Source organism: Rhipicephalus microplus, chromosome 7 (genome assembly GCF_043290135.1).
Source record: "Rhipicephalus microplus isolate Deutch F79 chromosome 7, USDA_Rmic, whole genome shotgun sequence".
Classification (NCBI taxonomy): domain Eukaryota; kingdom Metazoa; phylum Arthropoda; class Arachnida; order Ixodida; family Ixodidae; genus Rhipicephalus; species Rhipicephalus microplus.
In genome coordinates this window covers 2,829,751-2,845,660 of record NC_134706.1, presented here as the reverse complement: position 1 = coordinate 2,845,660, position 15,910 = coordinate 2,829,751, and the positions used below count along the sequence as shown (strand labels likewise).

Sequence of the window (15,910 nt, the reverse complement as noted above, 5' to 3'; positions counted from 1 at the left end):
CTTAGCGGATCACAAGTCTTCAAACGCTCCGAATTTCTTTGAATATACTCTGAAACATTTATTTACCAAGTGTCTTTTTCTGAAACAACAGCTCTTAGTGGCAACATGAATCTTCACTGAAATAAAAACTGAGTTTTTGCCTTTTTGCTTTTTTCACACTTGCCGCTACATGTTCCTGATTGAGCGTTAGTAACAGGGCATAAACTTATTCGTTCAGTCACCCGCTTTGTGCATCAACACTTTTTTTTTATTAATATATACCCTAAAGGCCCATTCAGGCATTACGCAGGGGGTTTTAGTTATACAATAAATTTGCAAATCAGAACATTGCCATTATAAAATTAAAGTGGTAAACAATGTAAAATACAGTTCCATAGACAAAGATGCAAAAGGAAAAAAAAATTGTGGCATGAATGAAAACTCAATAAGAGAGACACAGCTATAGTGCAAAAAATATATATATACAGAAAATTGCCATGAAAAAAATTGTCCCCTATCTGCATATTTGACCAAAAATGTCGTCGAAAGACTATTGTATTTCGCCTGAAAAGAGTGAATAGACAGAAATATTTATTTGATGTTTTGCACGAGAAAACTGGTGAATGGGATCCTGGAGGTGTTGTGTGAGACATGAGTGCCATCTGGCGGTAATTTCAGAAAACGAAAGGATGGCCTTTGTTATAGCGAGCACGCAGCACGCAGCATGCGTGCAATCTTGGAGGCCATACTTTGTAGATTTCAAGACAGGTAGCAGCACAGTATCGTCTTAGAAAAGCGTAGGAGACTCGCCTTTCCATGCAAAGCGTCGCATTGTCAGCTGCAGTGCTTAGAATTACTTATTTATACCTTTTCTAGTATAAATAAACACAGTGCACAATATTGACGTGTTGATATTGTGCCTCAAATATGCTCAATATTTGCTTTTTATTGACAATAGTACAAGTATGAACGCAGAAACTTGAGCAATACTGGTGGATGCTGTGGATGTGGTCGTACTTGAGCCTTTTTGCTGACAGACAGACCAAAATTTTTGCGTTGGAATATCCCAAGCAAGACTATCATCTTTAAGGAGAAAATATATTTACAATGAAAGAAGAGTAAAAATAAGCACATACATGCACTTACAAACTCACACAGATAGGTAAGTCATATGTCCAAGAAAATATTGAATTGGTTTACAAAGGCGGCATGATCAATGAATCAAGCAATGTCGCTCGGCAGTGTGTTCCAGTGATGTGTGCTTCGAAGTAATGTGAGTGTTGATACATAATTGTGTGTACCAAAAAAGGCTGTATTTTGAATTGGTTGTCAATATGTTTCAAAATATTATGAGGTGTGTTTGTGCAAGCTTTACGAAGGCAGATTTACTACGATGAAATCTATGAAAATGCAACAACAGCAACGACAGTCTGCGTGTTTCAAGAAGGGGTAATGAAAGTGAGTGTGTAATATCTGTAGTGCTGCAGTTGCAAGAATACTACTTGGTGGTAAATCCTGCTGCTTCATTTTGTATTGATTCTAGTTAATCGATGAGATATGATTGATGTGGGTTCAAGATGATGGATGCATATTCTATCTTTCAACGGACAAGTGTAGTGTACGCTAGCATTTTAGAGGTATAGTCCACCAAGTAAAGGTTTCTTTTAATAAATCCAAGTGCTTTTGACACCTCACTAGTTATGATATCGATGCGCTTATTTTAAGGCAGGTCAGAAGATAAATGAATTCCAAGATATTTAAATAGGGATACTTTTTCAATGGGGAGAGCTTGAATTTCATATTGACTCATTTCTGTTTTATGTGCTCTTGTAAACGTCATGGCTTTCGTTTTGGAAGTGTTAATTTGCCATGGTGACACAAAATGCGAGTTTATTAGGGTCCAACTATAATGACTCGTTAGCTTGGGTACTGTCAATTTTTCTATAAATGATGTAGTTGTATGTAAATAATTTGATAGTAGATGACAAACCATGTCCAATGTCGTTGATGTAAATGAGAAACAAAACTGGTCCCATGATTGATCCCTGGGGAACACCAGACTTTGCATGTGAAAGTGAAGATGCATGTCCATCCACATAAATTGATTGGCTGCAGTTGCTCAGAAAATTATTTATTCAGCTTTTTTCCAAACCAGTGGCTACCTTATCATTATACATAGAGCCATCTAGAGTTGAAAAGAAGCCTTCCTTGTCAGCAACCAAAACATGCAACTTAGCTTCCAGATGCGTCTCAGACAGCATGAACACTGTTGTGAGGAGTGACCAGGCTATGCACAACAAAGGCAAGCTGAAAAAGCCAGTAGGCTTTTTTTGTGAAGCTAAGTTGCGTGTTTTGGTTACCTTCATGCTACCTTCATTTACGTACTCTTCTATGAACATAATGATAAAAAATACTCATGGATTTAATAACACCATCTCAAGGAAATGAAATGAAAAGAGAGTGTGCTACTCTTGAAATATCTGCAATAAGTGCACAGCGGAGGACGTTTGCAGCTGCATCGCCAATAATAATAATAATAGCAATAATATTATACAAGGCAAAACATAGCCCAGCTAACCTCTTGTGATGGCAGTTCTAACATAAGCACCAAACTAAAAGGCCTTCAAGCCAAGCCGAATTTGTGGCCACGACAAATATGCACAAATTTACCGATGTGAGAAATGCTGTGCTTGGAAAGTCAGATATGATATGTGATATGTAGAAGGAACATACATCAAAATAGTGCATGTACCAACATGGAAGCTAAGAAATGCTTTAGTCAATGGGAAGAATAAGCTGCCGAGCGAACTTTCTGTAGTCTTCTTTACACTGTAGTCTGCCACGAGTGTGACAACATGTCAGTCTATGAGACCTGTGATTTCAATGAAAGAGTTAAACAACACAACAGTTCAAAATGAAGTCACCAAATCATGGGTGGCCTTGGATGCCCTCGCTGAACATGCGGAATATACAGGCTTTCAAACTGACTGGTCAAGCAACCGTGTTCTGGTCGAAGAAAACAAGCTTGCATCATGCCAGCACCTGGAATCCCTGCACATTCACACAGCTGCACATATACTCAATAAGATTTATGGAACGCTGACCATATACTTTTGGTGCTTACATCACGCACCTAGTCATACTTAAATACGATGTACCTTTCTTATGGCTGTCATTTAGAACAATATCAGGTGCCCAAACATCAGTAAACTTTGTGTTATTTTGGCCGGTGTATCCTTTTGTTTGTACACTAAGAAGAAACAGTTATGCATTGCCTTTTTTTAGGCCTCTTCTAGCTGTTCACTGTAGTTGCAGTCGAAGGAGTGACTTTTTGAGTATTGATCAAGGGTAATGCTTATTTTTGTGATGGTGGCACAGACTGCCGCCAGTTTCCATGAATTAGCCAGGTTTTACCAAAGTTTCTACAGTTTTCCAGCAAGGCCCCAATTCCCCGACTTTCCCAGGTTGGTAGACACCCTGCACAAACAAACATAGATGGCAGTTAACTCGCGTCCTGTTCCCTGTCTTATGCAAGTGTCATTCTGCACTTTATTACCTTAGAAGTACTTGCTGCTAGGCAGGTTGGTATAACATTATTAGGGAAAATTCTAGACGATGCGAATGTGTGGTGCAGTGTAAATATTTTCTGTAGTTCAGCTGCGACCGATGCTTTTTTTCTGTGCTTTTTCATTTTTCCAGTGGTGCTTAGGCGTCTATAATTTTCCCCTTTAGCTTAATTAGCTCCCTGAAGCTATGCATCATCTTGCCCATTAACAACCATTGTTAAACTATTGTATGTGGAATTGTTGATGAAAAATGACCTTAGAGTATATGCTAAAGCTCCTGCAGGATCACCGGCTGAATGTGACAACCAGTTCACCATTTATAGGACCCGAAGTATTGACATTTTCAATATATCTGTTCGCACAGTGCTTCATTGGAGTCATGCAAGCTTAAAATATGGTGCTCCCACAGAGAAATTTTTCTTCCTGTGCTGTGACCAACGGAAAAACTATGCAGACAATAATGAAAAGAGATCACAACTAGGCTTAGCTGTGTGATGTCTGCCTCAATAAAAATGTAATAAATTAATGCAAGTGTGCTTGTATCATCATGGTGTTGCCACTTTATTACTACATTTGATATGAATCTCTGCTCGCTCCACCATGGTGTTCCTAAGGGCGTACACAGTCTTACCTCTGAGACAGCATTGCCAGAACTAATTTCACTGTCACAATCTTGAACAGGTGTGCAACAAGCATTCGCCAGTGCAGAGAACACAAGAGAAGTGGTCACTGCTTGCATGTCCAAGGTCGTATACACGCACACCGGACTATGATTTTGCAGTGTCTTACATTTTGAGTGGAGTATACATCGTGATGGCGGGAGCCATCTCTGTGGTCACCAGCTAGACTGTCACAATGTGCATATTGTTGCTTCAGACAACTGTTTAGGACAAAAAAAGGGCACCGTAGAAAAAAAATATTTTTAGGCTAATGTAAGAGCTTGTGGTGAGGAGACTCTCAAAAGGTATATGGTGTGTCATCTTGCAATAGAGAAGCAACATTTATACCTAGCTTATGTTAGTAGGAGTCTGCTAAACATTGGCCATACAAGCTTGTGGCTAGAGAAGGATGATGTCCAGAAGATGCCCTCCTGAAATGTTAACCTGCACCGTCCTCCCTTGCCCTTCTTGGTGCACTGGAATTTTTGCCCTATAGGTACTAATTCCTTCAGTGGGTACTCTTGAAGGGCTTCTGAATAAGCTCACTCTTACCACCTGCTTTACCCAAGGGCAAATCCTACTGTTGGAACTTGTTTGCTTGGCAGAAATTTTTAACAGGAAAAGAAGCTTCACTCGTTACACAAATAAAGCTACAGCATTGCAAGATTACTATGATGTTATGTACACAGACCTCCCACATACACCAATTACCTCTATGGTGAGCATGATTATGCCTTAAGACAGCATGTAAGTTTCTTGATCCTATACTTTTTAATCAGTACATGAACCTTGAAAAAACAAGATCGTCACGTGCAGTGCATAAAACCAGCGCTTATGAAGTGCAATGACGCCATCGGAAGCATCAGCAAAAGTAAATTCACCTTGCTGGAAAGCAAATTGTGCGTGAAGCCTGTAAATGTACTGTTAACAAAGTCTTCTCGACAACTTCATTACTTCTACTTCTGCAATTTTCATAATCCTGTCTCTTCATACCTTGCTGTCAACCCAAAAATTATTGACCTATGAGGTGTTACTCATATGACCATGCTCATTTAACATACCTGCAAGCCTCAGAGCTAACATAATAAAATTGAAGACTTTAATAAATTAATGCTCTCTGCTACTCACCCCTTCAAAAAAGATTTTTACCATCCCCTTCAAACCTGTTTTTTAAACACTGAACAGGCACAGTGACGTGACTCATGAAAGGCATATCCGGAGCTTGTGGTGCAACTAAAATCTTTTTGGAGCAGCATAAAAGCTGCCTGAAGCTTTTAAGCTAGAGCTGTTGCACCACATGTTACAGGGAACTAGTTCATGAACATATGCATGCATGTTCACTTGGACTTCTGCTCAACATAAACGTAGGCTTTTTGCTTTTTTGCAGACATCCCCAATTTATATAAAGCTACCTAGCGCTTTCCGGGAATCCACATGGCATTTGTAAATGACTCTGGCTTTCAACGATAGTTTAGCTACAATATTGAATCACAGACTGGTAAGACTATTTATGCATTGTATTTACTTTCCAAAAAAAAAAAAGAGTCTGATTATATTAATGCTTTTATGAGTACAACCTAATCGTTCAATCTGTGGAGAAGTGGTTGCTGTCATCGTTTATGTACAGAATTGTTAGGTCCCTGATTAAAGAGCACTTCATAAAAAAAGGGTTTTGTAACTGGTTCTTACTGCCAACTATTTATTATGGCTCGACAAAATTTAGAGTTATGGGGGGAGTAAGTAGTTACACTTGGCAAACTGTTTGACATGTACAGTCGTCGAGGTCGAGAAGCCCAGCCGAGACATACCGGAATAGTGGAACACCATGCTTTCTAGGAGAAGTAAAAGTGATTTTACAGCATGCGGTACTGCTGATAAAATTTGCCCACTGTATGGACTTAAAACTTAACCACCTTGTATGAAATATTTTGAAAGTAAACTGTAACAAATAGGACCACAAATAAAAAAAAATAAGTGGTCAGTTCTATATGCAGGTACTAAATTAGATTATTTTAATACAGTAAAGCAAGACTATTGTCCAAGCACAACTAGCTCATTATTACTTTTATCTGACAGCAACCACAACAGTTAGAAACTATTTGGCTGAAGTCACGTGGTAACTTTTGTAGTATAAGCGGGTTCAGATTGTTAAGAAAGTTGGTGCCCAGCAACGTTTTCAACTACATTGCACGTTCATGTCCACTGTGATAACATCTTCAAATCGCAGGGGTAACGTATGGATTTCAAGCGTATGCCATATACTTGCACCCTGAGAGAACACAACAACGAAGAGTGCACGCATGCTTGACACAAATAATGAAATTTATGAAAAAGATGTAGCAGGTTTCATCTCTTGGCGCAGATCCCTGCAGGCACTTACCTAATTACCACCCCGTTTTGCCAACAAGCAGCCCACATAAGACGTTCGAACATGCGTTATTATGTCGGGTCATAACCAGTTTCCTATAACCACCCTTCACTTAGTTCTGGCACGACATATGTTTCAAAGATTTATTTCTTGCAAACTGTGTGAGTAACTGTAGACCATTCTTCAACACCTACGTCGTACGGCCTTCAACAGTTATTTTCGTGCTTACTCAATAAGAAGACATGAGCTACAAATTTTCTAAGTTTCTAAAATATGAATGGCAATTGAATTGTGAATGGTAATCTACACCCAGCCTTAGCATATATTTCCTTTATAATCATTTTCAATTTGAGGCATGGCACAAATTTTGAAGTACGACTGAAGCCTCTCATATGCATGTTTCGTTTATTTGAAGGTGCCATTTAACAATCTTGAATTAATCCTGCAATGAACTAAAATTTGAATGCCTTACGAATTGCCTGCCACAAAATGTATTTTACTAGGTAAATTGTTCTGGGCTTGTTACACAAGCTGAAGATGATGACGATACTGACTGCCGCATCGTCACTGATGAGGCAGAGGATAGCGCGTGTACAATTTAGGTGCACACACGAGGCCCAATGTCAGTGCTACATTTCCAATTTAAACACGAGCGCGCGCAATATGTATGCTTTACCGCAATACACAGCGTGCACTTCACCGAAAGGCACGACTGCCTTGCGGCACTGTTTAATTTTAAGAAGACGCTTAAGGTGGCAATTTTGAGCGAATATTTATAGTGCTCCCAGCATATCTTCAACTTTATTTCTTTTTTTTTTCTTTGTATACACCCACAAGAAAAGACATAGCTTAGAAAACCGATTATCGTATTCGGCGACAACATATTTAAGCCACTTGGAAAATAACGTGGTGTGAACGCCTGGTAATAGTCCATCGCTTCCAACTTGTGCATTTCGTATCTGTCTCACGCAGTTACGCAAGAAGAAGCTTCAATGAAAGTTTTGGCGCAAGCATACACTTCACCGAAGCGACACATCGATCCTTACGCTACACACGCACTTACCAGACATACACGTACGGCATACATCCACAAATAGCATAACACACGGTGTTCATGATCGGGCAAGTCGTTACCACATTGCTTATAGACAGTATTACAGAACGAGACCACGTATTCATGCGCAGAGGCGGTTCTCACGAATGCATGAGGCTCCCGGCCAAGCAAAGACCACGGATAAAGATCCTCACAAGCTAGTGAGGAACCTTGGACCTTTCGTTCCCACCACCTAAACGTCCCCCAAAAAATGTCCAACACGGCGATTCTGTCGCCGTCTATTTATACGTTTTCAGCCAAGTCAAGCCGGTTTTAAGCGGCTATTGGGTGAACCGAACCGTTTTGCCTCGAAAAGGTTCGTGCCACCCGGTGGCAGCAAACGCGGCCCTCTTCAATTGAGAGTTTGCTGCCTGCATAAAATCTTGGAGGCCATGCGTAGGTGTTCTATGACAACGCCTCCTAAATTTCCTGTGCCTGCCGGATTATCGGCGGTCACTTGGGAAGCAGCGGCCGTCGGAACCATAGAGTTTCTCAAAATTAACTAGAGGGCCCTCTCGCGCTGCGATCGTTCAGCGACCATGGGAATGATCATGGAGTGGGAATGGGTAGTAGACTAGTCTAGTAGTACACACATTTGCCTAGACTTCGTACTTGCGGGCGGCGAATCGTACTTGCGGCTTTGTTTATTGCTGGTTACGGTTTTGTTTTGATAGAAAGAACAACCCCTTTTGAACTTCGTGAGCCGATTTGGAAAGTAAGTATAAAAAAATAAAATGGTGAAGCGCAACCGCTGAACATTCGCCGATTTTTGTTTCGTGAAAAAATCGCTTCAAGCCACACGAACGCACACGGAGCCAAAAACAGGCCAGAAGTACGAAGCTTAGACAAATGTGTGTACTACTACTAGTCTACTACTAGGGTGGCTAGAATGGCCACCCATTCTAGCCACCCTACTACTACTACCCCATCACTGCCATCAGTCCCATGCTCGCTGAAGCGCCGTGTGTTGCAGCTAGAGGTGTGCGCCGAGGCGATTTCGACCGGCGGCGGCGTGGGGGTCGTCCAGAATCGGCGGCGGCGGCGTTGTCGGCGCACGCCGGTTTTTTCATCGGCGGCGGCGTGCGGCCAATTTTCGTCGGCGGCGGCGGCGGCGCAGAAACCGAAACTGAAAATTCAAAAGGCTCTTCTGCCACAGGTTACTGAATTCGTTGAAATTCAGGGATTTTCATCCAAATAGCATAAATGACACTACACAGATGTGTCGACATCCCGATGAATGCAAAGCGTTTTGTAAAGTAGTTTTTATTTTGCCTTCATATAAAAATAACGCGCATTTCAATATATGTCCATGTTCTACCGTAAATGTGCAGCACTTTGCTTTTTTTTAAATTTAAGATGCAGCAGTTTGTTGCTTTTGTTGGCTACGTCATACTTTATGAAACCTTCTTTCATTGAACAATGAGCAAGCAGTGACGCACGTCACTCATTTCGCTTTTTCCGAATCCGATCTTACTTTTACACTGTACGCTGCACAATAAAGAAGCACATCTGCTTCAAGTTTGCTTGTTGCGATTGCATGAAACCGCTTTTCTGAGTATCTGTCATGCTTTTAATGTAACTTTCCTTCAAACGAATCAAAATACCTTCTTTTCACAATGTGAGAATCTTTTATGCAGTGGTATAGGATGCGGAAGGAAACAAATCTGCGCATTTATTCAACTAGTTCTCAGCGCGGTGTTCAATGAATGAAGTGTAGACATGGGCGTGGGCGAGGCGGGTCGTGCAACATGAACACTTGACCCCTTCAAGCTCCATCAGCACTTGCTGCCCACTCTAGCGACACCAACACGACCCGCTCCCTCAGTCGTGATGCAAGTTGAAAGAAGGGTTTGCATCCCCCAAGACAAAAACCTGTGGATGGTCATATGTGCAGATGAGAGAAAATGCAATATTTGCTCAGATACACAGCCCATACTGGTCACGAGCTCGGTGTCCGTTGACCACGCCTGCAGAGAACGTTGACTCCCTGACCCCTTGGTGTTTGGTCAGGGGAGGGGAACACCCCTTGCAAGCGGGCCCCATTAAAATTTCTCTTAAAAACGTCACAAATAAGAATGCTTGATAAGTAGGTATAAAACATTCAACTTTCCAATGCTTTCTTTTTATAGCGTGTACACGTGCTCGAAACCCATAAGATGTGTGAGACAATCGAAATAGCAACAGCCACTCTCGACTTGTTCCGGAAAAGACTCAATAGAAGAATGCAATTACGAGTGCTGGGACCTATGTTTGTTTGTATATTTGATTTTTAGGCATGATTTAAATTCTTATATAAACTTACACGTGCTCGAAACCCATAAGATGTGTGAGACAATCGAAATAGCAACAGCCACTCTCGACTTGTTCCGGAAAAGACTCAATAGAAGAATGCAATTACGAGTGCTGGGACCTATGTTTGTTTGTATATTTAATTTTTAGGCATGATTTAAATTCTTATATAAACAAAAATAAAACCTGCAACATATTAAAAAGAGGCTGCTATTGCAAGATGTGTGTTGCAAGACGTGATTTTTCTAGACTTACATCTCTGCAAGGCACATCTGGTGTCACAAACTTGCAAGTGCCCCCCCTTTTCCCCACGACATTTCCCGAACCCCCCACCCCCCACCTCTCTAATAAAAAGTCACCAATGTAGGCCTCCGTAGGCCTCCGTGATTGCCTACTGGTGCGTGGCGGGCCATTCCGGTGGCTAGGACCAACAGTGCCGATTTCGACTTGCTTTATTGCAGGTGCTGAAGGATCAAGAAAAGGCCGATGTTTGTAAATTTCTTGAGAGTACAGTGATAGTTTCTTCTTGAATACCGTGGATTATTTAACTTCACTTTGAGTGTAATGCTCCAAATGAAAAAAAAAAATGGTTTCATCCTGTGTCACTGCAGGGTCAGAAGCCATCACATGTGCAGGCATCAATAAGCTTATATATAACATTGCTAAGATTCAGTACATTTCTACAAATAATTCTCAATTCTCCTTAACTGAACATTTTGAGTATAATCCTTGCTTGGGTTAGTATGTGTGAAACATAAAGTTGAGTTTTAAAAATTCTCCTTGTGGGTTTCTGCAGCAAAGACACATTGATTAAAACTGATGACTTCGGAGCTACGGCAGAGGTAACATTCGTTATGTTTTTTTTTCGGTTACGGTAACGGTAATGCGTTACCTTTTTTATGTATTCATATAACGTGGAGCCGTGAAACGTTCCCCTTTTTCTTATTGGAGTAACGAGTGAGGTATTTAGTTACTTTTTACTGTAACAGGTACATCACTAAATAGACTTACACGAGTGATGTCGGCCCGCACCATTAGTTGTTGTTGCGGTCTATAGGCTGGCTGTAAACATTACATGAATATATTCCTTTCACCCAGCACGTGAAAGGGAAGGGTTGCTTGACCACTGAGAATCTCGACCTTTGAGAAATACACAACAGCTTCTTGAATATGCATATCAGCATGAATATGCATATCATCCCACCGAAGCGTGCACTTCGTTTCGTTAAAGTTTACAGTCAACGTGAGTGCTGTCGTCACGCCGTATGTTTTAGGTAGAAATTTAGCCTACTCAAAATACCCAAAGACGTCGATCCACCTTCCAACGCGTGGCCACCCGCTGACGGTTCTGTATGAAAATGACATCCACAGTGAAACATGTTGCATCTGCTGAAATTTTATCGCAACAATATTATACTGCCACGCTCGCTTGTATTTTTATGTCACTGTCTTGCGCAAAGGCACTGCCGTAGTGGTTCAGGAGCTAAGGTACTCGGCTGCTGACCCGCAGGTCGCGGGATCAAGTCCCACCTGCAGCTGCTTTATTTTCGATAGAGGCGAAAATGCTGTAGCTCCATGTGCTGCGATTTGGATGCATGTTAAAGAACCCCAGGTTGCCAAAATTTCTGGAGTCCTTCACTATACGGCATCTCTCATAATCATGTGATGGTTTTGAAACGTTAAACACTACATATTAATCAATTGCCTTGCGCAAAGGACGCTTGGCTGTCTGCGAAAACTCTAGATTATTTTGGAATCATCTGATAAGCTTGAGACACCTACGATATGGATGCTACGTGTATAAATGGCGACTTACCTTCGCGCAGATCATATTACCAACGACCAGTGCTCTGATTACCGCTATCTGTGTAAAGCACAAATTTCTAGTACTTTGCACTTTCCTATGCACATGTTCACTAAATAAAAAGTGTCGTCTTGAGCAACCCATGTACCATCTTCTTTGACGTCGCAACCACGTGGCAATACCGTAAGTGAAATGAGAACGCTGAAATGATCGATACAAAACAGTGAGATGGGGCGTAAGTGCACGCCTAAGTTTGATTTGAGATGCGTATACCACAAGCTATTTTCTTCTATAGAGCCAATATGATGCGGATCTGTTAAAATACTGTTAAGTTGAATGTCAAGAAAGGAAGAACACCAACTTGGAAAGAGACAGTGGAGACGAAAAGTGATAAGTATTGACGTAAAGTTTGATCGGTCATTCCACGCCAAACGTCCAAGGCGTTTTGGCGACTATCTCAGGTGTATTCGAAAAAGTTTGGGCTGATTTACTCTATTGAAAGCAGTCTATTGCGAAAATGTTTTGCAGAGAAAAATGTTTTGGTCACCTATATGTGACCGAAATTCCGGCAATAGGCTGGGCCCTATAACGAGTCCTAAGATAAAAGAGCATTTACTGAGTGAGTCTATGTGGGCTCCATTTATTTTGCCGACCTATGGTTCCGAATATTTAAAACCTCACACGATGGCGTGCCTTGTAGTCGCATTGACGTTCCGGCTTGTAAAGCCGAAAATTTTATTTTTCAAATTATAAGACTGTTCATATCTCCCCCCTCCCCGGAACTCGTTCTGGGGTTGGTCCTTTGATAAAAACCAGTCTTATATCTTTAAAAAAAAATGCTTGGATATCAACTATTTATAACTCTCATTGAAGATGTGGAAATGAATGGCCATCACTAAATGACTGATGAGGTGAATTATTAACATTAAAAAGCACAGTGAACGTGACTAAAAAGCTAATTCTACAAAACCAATGTAACCTGAACTAATGATGTCACCACACGTCTAAAACCTCATGCAATGTACATTGCATACCTGCAAGGTGCAGTTATTCGAGCGCTTTTTGCAGTGAAATTCGGTCATGGAGTTAATCCCGTTCACGGTGGAGCTATTTTTAAATTTAACGGTTGAATATCTAACGAAGCATTAGGAAATTCTTTGCGTGAAACCCGTATTTTTTTTTGACGTAATTTAGGATTGTATACATTGTACTGGCACGAAGTTTAATGCAGGTGATGTGTTTATAGAGTACACCGTTCGGTGACTGTGGTAAAATAGAAACAGCAATTTATGTTAATTCATGCTACAAAACTCACGTGACCTGCTCCCAAAGAACAGAAGAATGCATAACGAAGGGCGTTACTAACGAACGGAAGAATTAAATAATTCTCGGTCTTTAATGTTGTTTCTGTAGTCCAATCTACAAACGTTCGTATTAAACGAGCATGACGGTATGAAGGCATGGAATTGGGTTCTGCAGCATGTTGTGACGCATAGTGCAACTTCAGGTCACCTTTATTACGTGACATTGGAATCCACACTGAGCTTGATCTATGATTATGTACCTAATCAAAGGAGAATGAGTGCTAAGCTCCGGTTTCATTATTAATGTGGCTTCAAAGACGAGAAAGCAGCACGATTCACAAGCAATCGAGCACCCGTTCTGTTTTTCTATTGCGTTGAACTGCTTGTGCCCTCAGATGCCACTTCAGTTTTTTCTTGAATAATTGTGGCGATTGGGAAAGTTGTGAGCGCCAAACAAGGCGCTAACAAGAATGAGAGAGACAGGACGGGTGCTTGTGAACGTCGCGTGGAGGCATTAGTTAGCGCTCCAAATTTCCCGATAGCAATGCGCCATCTGGCAGGATTTCAAGTTTTGTTAAAATGTAGCGATGACACAGATCATGGGTTTTGTCATGTCATTTGCTACCAATTAAACAGTGGCTGCGTAATTTAGGTTACCATGAAAATTGTCGCGGTCATATTTCAAGAAGGAAGGAGGCAGAAACGCACCGTTCATGCCATACGTGATCCTTCATCACTCGTGGAAATAAATTTATTCAAGCTGTAACGTGATTGAAGAATTCTGTTACTTCTCGGCAATCAGAGAGGCTTTTAATTCTCCAGTCTCTTTATGAGATATTGCTGCCATCTTTTTCCAACAGGCTTGCAGTTCTGTTGTACCGACATAGCAACACCCATGTTTTTGAAGATTTTTTTTCATTCCCATTCAAAAACGTTTCTATTCATAGTCATTTCTGAAGCACATAAGAACTGAATTCCTGTCGTTCGTCACCCGTCGCTGCGTTCGTCCAGTACGCACTGCAAAATGCTTGATGGCAAAGTCGTTTTTCACGCTCAAGTTCCTCGTACCCAACCTTCCGCGCTCTTTGTGCACTTCAAGGAATTCAGAAAGACTACAATACAGCCCAACGAGCTGTACACCATGCCGTCGGGACTGGTATGCATGGCGCAAACATGTTGCCAGTGGTCTCGCAGTGTTCTGCCATTGCGCTCCGTTCGCTGTTCCCAGAGCTCAAGTTTGGTCGACACGCGGCGTCGTTGCGGGCCATTGGTGTCGTGTTTCCCATGTCTTTTCTTATACACAGTGTTCTGCGAATAAATGCCTCTGTTTAGCCGCTGGTGCCAAGGTCACGGATTACGCTTTTCCTTCTTTCCTTCCGCAGGTGTGGTGACAATTGGTGGTTAGATTATCGGTTATTTCTTTATTTATTTTAGTTTTCTCGTTTAGCTAGTTTTCTGTATTCTTGCCCAAGAAAGGTGATTCAGAACATTTTTTTCTCGTGGGAATGATCATAGGTATGTGCGTATGTGGTTGCAGCTCCACATTTCCAAATCGTACGACTCGGACTGCCCTGCCGACGGCCCCTATTCTCTTTCTGCTCTAGCAGCCATGGCCGTCACGTTCTTCCAAACCTTCTCCTCCTACCTACTTCTAAACTCTTTTCACCACTCTCCCCTTTCCCTTCAAGCGACTGAGCAGTGGTCTCGCAAGGAAAGATAGTGCCTTTTTTTCTTTTCTTCAACCACACATTCATCCATTCAGGGGAAGCTTGCATCTAGTAACTGGATTGGAAAGAAGGTAAGGTTCGTGGAAAGTCACCTCACCCTGAGCTGCCGAGCACAAAACAAAGCTTAGCGGAGGGCCATGAGAAGGCAAGGAGCACAGCAAGATGAAAAGAGAAGATACTTTGTCTAATGGATTATTGCGAAAGCCAGTGGGGAAACCCTTTTCTTTAAAACCATCCCCACTTCTAGTCGTACATTGAAGTAACGAGAAAACTCGAACCAAAACATATTTAAAAGAAGCGACGTTTTCAAGCCAATCTCTCACCCCTGAGGAAGAAGCCGGACCAGCTTTGAAACATCGGGTTTTTTTCCCTTAAATATATATTGGTTCGAGTTCTCATTCCTTCAGTTTCTATTCAAAACAGGCAGACTTATATCGAATGTTTACCTTTGATTCCAGTCGTACATTATATCCTCGCTGCTCCGACAAACCCCCTCACACCGAGACATTTAGAGAAGGAGTGACAGGTGCGCAAACATAAGCAGCCCCTCTTCCTTCTTGGGCGCTTATAGCTCTCGTGTGCGTGTGTGTGCGGGGGGGGGGGGTAGAGAGAGGAGTACTGACGAAAAAAATGTTACATCTTGGTTTGTTTGTTTTTTCTGCACCAGGTAGCTAACGACCTAGTCATTATTTTATTTTTGAGGAAGCAGCATACAATACAACACAATCATGCCCACCTAAAAAGACGCAAACACAGGCATTGTATTGCAACTGATGAGGTATTGTCGAAAGACTCAGCTTATGTAAGATAACACGTACATGTGCACTAACACCAGAGCATACAATGAAGACAAGTTTTCTTGCAATGTTTTACAGGAAGACTTGATGAATGATGAACCATGAATGCACCTTACCTAATTTGAAACTCGGGACAGGTAACAGACTTTTTAAAGAACGCGACCCTGTCAAGTCATGGTTCTCAGATTTTATGCTGCAAAAATTTTATATTACACCATTCCGCACAATGACCAAATTACAAGCGTAGGCGAATGTATTGACCAGCATAGTATCACCAAATTTCAAAATAGCACAGGTATTTACAGCAGCCAATTTATGTGGTAC

General features: G+C 41.5%; 1 long non-coding RNA gene across 1 annotated transcript; it reads right to left on the bottom strand.

The window, feature by feature from the left end:
- Window positions 1-879: 879 nt before the first annotated feature.
- LOC142767214 (uncharacterized) lies at window positions 880-7,804 on the bottom strand. Its single transcript, XR_012884780.1, has 2 exons — window positions 7,636-7,804; window positions 880-3,456 (listed from the first exon to the last, which is right to left on the bottom strand). It is a non-coding gene; the product is annotated as an uncharacterized LOC142767214 (long non-coding RNA).
- Between the last annotated feature and the right edge of the window lie 8,106 nt (window positions 7,805-15,910).